This window comes from Ananas comosus, linkage group 22 (assembly GCF_001540865.1).
Source record: "Ananas comosus cultivar F153 linkage group 22, ASM154086v1, whole genome shotgun sequence".
NCBI lineage: Eukaryota > Viridiplantae > Streptophyta > Magnoliopsida > Poales > Bromeliaceae > Ananas > Ananas comosus.
The window spans coordinates 3,038,838-3,045,337 of record NC_033642.1 but is presented as its reverse complement, the minus strand read 5'-3'; the positions used below and the strand labels follow the sequence as shown (position 1 = coordinate 3,045,337).

The window sequence follows — 6,500 nt, the reverse complement described above, 5'->3', positions numbered from 1 at the left end:
GCGAATTATCGCGAATTTTTGAAAAAACGATTAATCGGCCGAATTCGTATTTTTAATCAGAGAAAAAAAAAAAATCGAGAAGGATAATAATAAATAAGATTAAAAAATAAACATAATATATCCAGATATATCAGCGAGTACGCGACAATAAATAAACATAATCGGACGAAAAAATATCCGGACCGCTTAATGCGCAAATACAAAACGGATCACAGAACACACACTCACAAGGCATCATCAACGGCTCAGCGGCATACGCAACCATACAGCGCAAAAAAATCAGCAAGGAACCAATCAACAACCGCTCGAAAGCAATAAGAAGGAGCCATAACAAAAAAAAAAGCAGGAGCCTAAAACACTGGACGCACCACACAAACACAGAAAAAAAAATCTTCAAACCTCACCTGAAAAAGGAACAAAAAACTTTCTGAAACTTTCCCAACACTGAAAAACAACCCTTTCGCCTTCCAAAAAAAAATTTCCTCAATCCAAAAAATTTAATCAATTATTAAGTATTTTAATCTCTTATTTACTTAATTATTTATTTATTTTGAGGTATATATCATTTGTTATTTTTTTTACTTAATTAGCTTCATTTTGTAACTCTTTATTCCTTAGGCTAAATTAGCAGAAAACCCCGCCTGTAATAACAGCTTTTTTTTCACTTTCCTCGTCATGACATTTAAAACCTACACTATTGCCCCTTGTAAAAATGAAAAATGTTCACGGGGGGTTAACCGGTGTGATAAATGAACCATATTTGGCCCTCGCCATTGTCTGTCTTTTTCCCCCATACTTCCTCAGCCGCCTCTTCGTGCGGACCCTGGCGATTCCACTCAATCGGCGCGATTTCTACTCCATTTCCTTCTTCCACCTGCTTCCCCTTCTCCTCCTGCAACCTCGCCGCCATCGATTTCCGGCGACAATAGAAAAAAACGAGGTGGGTGACAAGGTGAGAAGGGCAAAGAGAAGCGAAGGCGAGGGCGCGAAGGACATGCGAAGGAATGTGGCTGAGGCACGGCAAGTGAGGACGACGAGCGCCCTAGCGGCGATGGCGGCCGGACGCAGCGAGGTGGCGAGCCGGAGGATGATCGAAGCTAACAGTGGAGATAGGGGAGGGGTATTTTCGGACATAATAAATATTTTTTAACGGAACCCTGCGGAACCCTATACGTAGGAGTGAAGTGCAATTTTTTATTTTACAGGGGCAAGTTAGGTTTTTAAATGTTAGGGAGGGAAGTGAAAAAGCGGGTTATTACATGAGGGTTTTCTGTAATTTAGCCCTATATTCTTATATCTTAAAGAATATAAGTATTTATACCAATAGCGTAAATCTTGAGAGAAAAAAAAACTTAATTTAATAGCCGAATTTTTTATTCCGAATTTTTAATTGATGAAATTAATATCCGTATAAATCACGTATCGAATAATTGACGAATCCGTTTTTTAGCCGTATTTTTCAACGAATCTAAAAATTAAAAGACGAATTTTATCCGAATTATACCCGTACCGAATTTTTGCGATTCGAATTAACTAACTATGTTTATAAAATACAAATTTTTTTTAAAATTATTTTAAAAATTATTTTAAAATTATTAAAAAAATTTTTGAAAAAATATTTTTAATTATTTTTTTTAAAAATTAGCAGATCCATCAAAAATATTAAGCGATAAATTGTATGACAAATAAATTAAATAAATTTAAGTATCAATTGATTTAATTTAACTTTTAATTTTATTAGTATTTTCAATCTTCTAACACAAAAATAAAATTTAATGTTTGATTTACCTTAAAATTTGTTTATTGAGTTCAATTTTGTTTTCCTAATTTGGCAAAAGTTTTGCATTGCAACAAATTTTGATAAAATAATTTGTGAAGAAAAATGGATGTCTGTGGTGGTCAGCCCGAGCCCATATATTAATAAACCAAAAAAATTAAATTATAATATTTTTGGCAAGCCTAACAAATAGATTTTTGATTTGCAATGTCTTTGGGGAGTGTGGGGCCTAGTTAGTTAATTCGCGTTTAATACGTGAATTATTCGCATATCTTTGAAGATACGAATTAAACGGCGATTTCCGTATTTTTGTGGAAAGTTCGAAAAAAAACGCGATTTCTTCGTCAAAAATAATTATTCGCGAATTATTCGCGATTCACGAATAATTCGCCCAAAAAACCGGCTATTGCGGTCGGGGACTTGCGGCCGAGGGTCGCGTCGTTGCTGCTTTTGTCGCTGCTCGCGTCGTCGTCGTCCTCCGCCGTCCTGGCCGGCTCCGGGAGCAATGGCCGCTGCGGCGGATCCCGTCTCGCCCGCGGCCATTTCCACCTCGGGCGAGACGGAAATGGATGGTGCAAGACGGGAAATGGTAGAAAAATGGAAGTTGAACAGTAAAAAAATCGGGGCTTTTGGGAGGCATGGATGGTGTGCGGTCCACGAGGCCATTTCGGCCTCGTGGACCGCATGAGGGGGAGGTCCACGGTGGACCTCTCTCTCATATATATATATAATTTTATTTATAAATATATATTCATTTATTATATATATTATTTTATTTTTATATAGAAATATTTATATAATATTTTATTTATAAATTTGTAATTATTTATTATTATTTTTAAATATATAAATCTTATATATTATTAATATATGTTTATTATAATTTTGAATATATTTAATCTNACTAGTTTAGAATCACCTAAAGATCTCCAATACATCAATTTTAAAGGATTTAATTCAAACCCTAACTCAAATCCATGAAATCTCACATTTGCTACATAGCTCTCCAAGCTTAATCCACCATAAAGAGCTTGCTTTACCTTCAAGCAAACTTTATCTAGCTCCTCCAATCTCGTCTTTGGTAGAGAGGTTGCAAGAGAGAAAGAGAGAGAGAAAATTATTAGAGAGGGGGAAAGGTGTTTCCTCCCCTTTCTCACTCATGTGGGGTGAAGGGAAAGAGAGAGAGGCTGTAGGGACCCTATTTGTAATATCTGAGATTTGAATAATAAAAGAAATTTGAATTTGAATTTTAAATTTCAAATATATATATATATATATGTATATATATATATATATGTATATATATATATATGTATATATATGCATATATTGTCACGCCCGGGTACCAGCGGAAGCATATCCGGTACGTGCACAGACCTGCCATACACCTGCAGTATATAAGGCGTCTACAAGAAACAAGTCGATAGGAGTAAAAACATAACATAATCCTATCCTGATATCAGAGTATAGTAAAAGTCACAAAGACTGTCAACAAAAGAACGAGAGTGTCCAACTCAAAATATAAGTACAAAAGAAGGTACAAAAACTGCCACATCTGGATCCAAAACTCATATACAACACAGGGTACACAAAATATCTGAACAATGGTAGTCTCTCTATAAACTGGACATCACCCTCGGCCGTAGCCCGAGTAGCAAGGTGATTGACTAGTACGCTCCTGGCAATGTCTAGCTAGACGCGACTCCCTTGCCACGATCCCTAGCCTCTCATGTAGACGGCTCTGTAAAAACAACAATAAAAAGGGCGTGAGAACTATTAACAATAGTTCCCAGTGGGTAAGCCGCCAGCCTCGGCGAATTACACCACTAGGCTCATGATATACTAAATGAAAGCGAAAGCAGTAATTGCATGAACTATAATTACGCAATGCTAACAGGTAATGAGCATGTAAGCAACATATAATCATAGTCTCAATAGTAATGAATCAACTGAATAATAGAAGCTTATAAGCATGAACATAAGCATAAATGTGTAAGTAACTACTGTACACTGTAACTGGTAATCATTCATTACTGTCCAATTCCCTTTAGCACTTTTCTTTTATTCACAGGGATCTACTCAAGGTAGTCCAGCTTGCGCCGCGCCTAATGGCCCCGTGGTAGTATACACTCCCCACGGCAATCCACTTCGACACCCAATCTCGCACGGGCGAGCAACTGTCGCGTAGGCCAACTCCGGAGTGCCGGCTTGTAGGGAGCGACCATCACAAGCATATGCGAATGAGCACAATGGCAAGCAAATGTAATTAATAGTTAACAATTCTCAATTGTCATCTCTAAACATATATAAGGTTCTTACCCTCGACCTTTAGGTCGGATTTCAGCATAGCATGTTAGTATCCACCAGATTAAGTGACTAGATAAAAGAACTATACAATTCCATTTGTCACTTGCATCAACTACTAGTCAATGACAATGTTTGAACATACTCTTAACCGAGACATACATTGATAGCATCATTATTTATTGTTTATGCATTTAAACTCAAAGAGAAGGCAATCATTCATGATTCACATAATTATGTCTAATTCGTAGTTATATAGCTTCATAATGAACATAGAAGGAGTTCACTTGCTCTGGTTAGGTCCGACCGACCTAGCACTAAGTTCGATTCAGCCCAAAAGAGTCCCGAAATTCAGCTCAGGTAGGCCTCAACCTTGCTGAAAACAAAACATCAGAACCGTACTGGAAACTAGTACCAAAGGTCAAATTTCGGTAAAATTCTCAATTGTACTATATTGAAATTTGAATCCCTGATTTTGGTTCACTTTAGTACCTCCAATTTAACCTCTAAAGGCTCTCCAATGTCAATGGAAGATGATTCACAGGGCGGTTGCACCCTCGCTGCGAGCAATACCAAAACGACATCAAAACACTCGTATACTAGTTAATATAGCCGGAACTTCACTTAATCAGTTTTCTAACTGAAATATCAGCTTACCCTTAGTTGAAATATTTTCCAAACCAGTTCCCAAGGTCACCAATTAGCTCAGAGTGATTCGGAAACCCGCTGCGAAGAAATAAGTCCAAACTGCATCAAGTCGCTTAATTAAACCGTGTTTAGTTCCGAATTAGAGTCATAAATTCCTACTTACCTTTATCAAGCTTCAAAGCAGCTTTTCCCTAGATTAAAGTGGATAAATCACAGCTAGATAACTCCTCTCTAGCTGCTGGAATCAAGTCCCAAACCTGCTGCTAAAACCGAATCCAATTTAGCCTTATACTTCATTAATACCCTTTAATAGCATTAACCTATAGTAACTAAGTTACAAATTACCTTCTTCACTTGAAATTCCAGCTCCCTGAGGATTGAAGCACTTCTAATTAACTCACCCAAGTTGTAATCTCAGCTCAAGTGATAACCATGACTGCTGTCAACAGCAAATTCAAAATTAGCATCAACACTCTCTAAAACCTCAACAATAGAGTAATTAGTTAGCTAATTACCTTTTTTCCGAAGCCCCAATTCAGCTCTTTACGAGATTAATGTAGAGAAGTCACCACTTAAAAGCTCTTCTCTCGCTGCTGAACCTTCTCTCTTACTCGGCTAAGAACAAGAACCCAAAACCACTCAAAATCCATTACTACTACACCAAGCAAGGAAAAAAAATTGAGCTAATTACCTTTCTATAGCTCTTCCTCTGCACTTCCTGGCAGTAAGCTCGAAGAACACTAATCAATTACTTCTTTCCTTCTTCCACAGCTAACTCCAAGCCTTCCCACAACAGCCAGCATCAAGTAGGCAAAGAGATTAAGTCCAAATCCACCATTTCTTGCATTAAGAGAGAGAAATCTAGAGAGAGAAAGCTAAAAAGACCCAAACCCTTATCCCCTAAACTCCAGCACCCTTCTGGTATCCTCAGGGGTCGAATTGGCTCTGTGGGGATAAGAACAAAAGCCAAAAGACCAAAAAAACCCTAAGCCACACAGCTGCTGATGCTGCTGCTTGCTGTACCGGTACAGACTAAGGGTTGTACCAGTACACCAATGCAGAAAATACAAATCTCAAAATTGCAATGCACTTTCTCGCTTCCCACGTTCCGACCACTCTCAAATTTATTCATAATTATCTTTAAACCCTTTATAACATGTAGGGTAGTTCCACATTTCATTCTACACACTCGCACTCCGCAATTTGCAAAAGTTCAGTGTATTACATTCACCCCTCCTAAAAAGAAGTTTCGTCCGCCAAACTTGTAAATACTTACCTCAAAATTCCGTCAAGAATAGATAGGGATAGTGCTCCTGCATTGTACTTTCCAGTTCCCAAGTGGCTTCTCGTTCATCGTGATTGCTCCAAAGGATCTTCACATACGGTATCTCGCGGTTTCGAAGCCGTTTTACCTCTCGAGCTAGTATCCTCACTGGATGCTCTTCGAAGCTCAAATTTTCTTGTAAATCCACTGGAGTACTCTCCAATATGTGAGTTGGATCAAAAACATACTTTCGAAGTGTAGATACATGAAACACATTATGCACTCCAGATAGGTTCGGCGGTAAAGCAAGCCGATACGCTACGGGGCCTATCCGTTCCAATACCTCGTAGGGCCCAATAAATCGAGGACTTAATTTCCCTCGAATACCAAATCTCTTAACTCTTTTCGCCGGTGAAACTTTTAGGAATACATGATCACCAACTTGAAATTCCAATTCTCGCCGATGTTTATCCGCATAACTCTTTTGTCGACTTTGTGCTGTCAGTA

General features: G+C 38.1%; 1 long non-coding RNA gene across 3 annotated transcripts; it reads right to left on the bottom strand.

The window, feature by feature from the left end:
- LOC109727489 lies at positions 3,479-5,726 on the bottom strand. Of its 3 annotated transcripts, XR_002220785.1 has the most exons (8): positions 5,421-5,725; positions 5,245-5,344; positions 5,075-5,165; positions 4,893-4,992; positions 4,739-4,807; positions 4,574-4,641; positions 4,393-4,457; positions 3,479-3,518 (listed from the first exon to the last, which is right to left on the bottom strand). It is a non-coding gene; the product is annotated as an uncharacterized LOC109727489 (long non-coding RNA). The 3 variants fall into 3 exon arrangements; XR_002220786.1 differs by lacking the exon at positions 3,479-3,518 and having other exon boundaries at positions 3,684-4,457; positions 4,893-4,989; positions 5,421-5,726; XR_002220784.1 differs by lacking the exon at positions 3,479-3,518 and having other exon boundaries at positions 3,684-4,457; positions 5,421-5,723.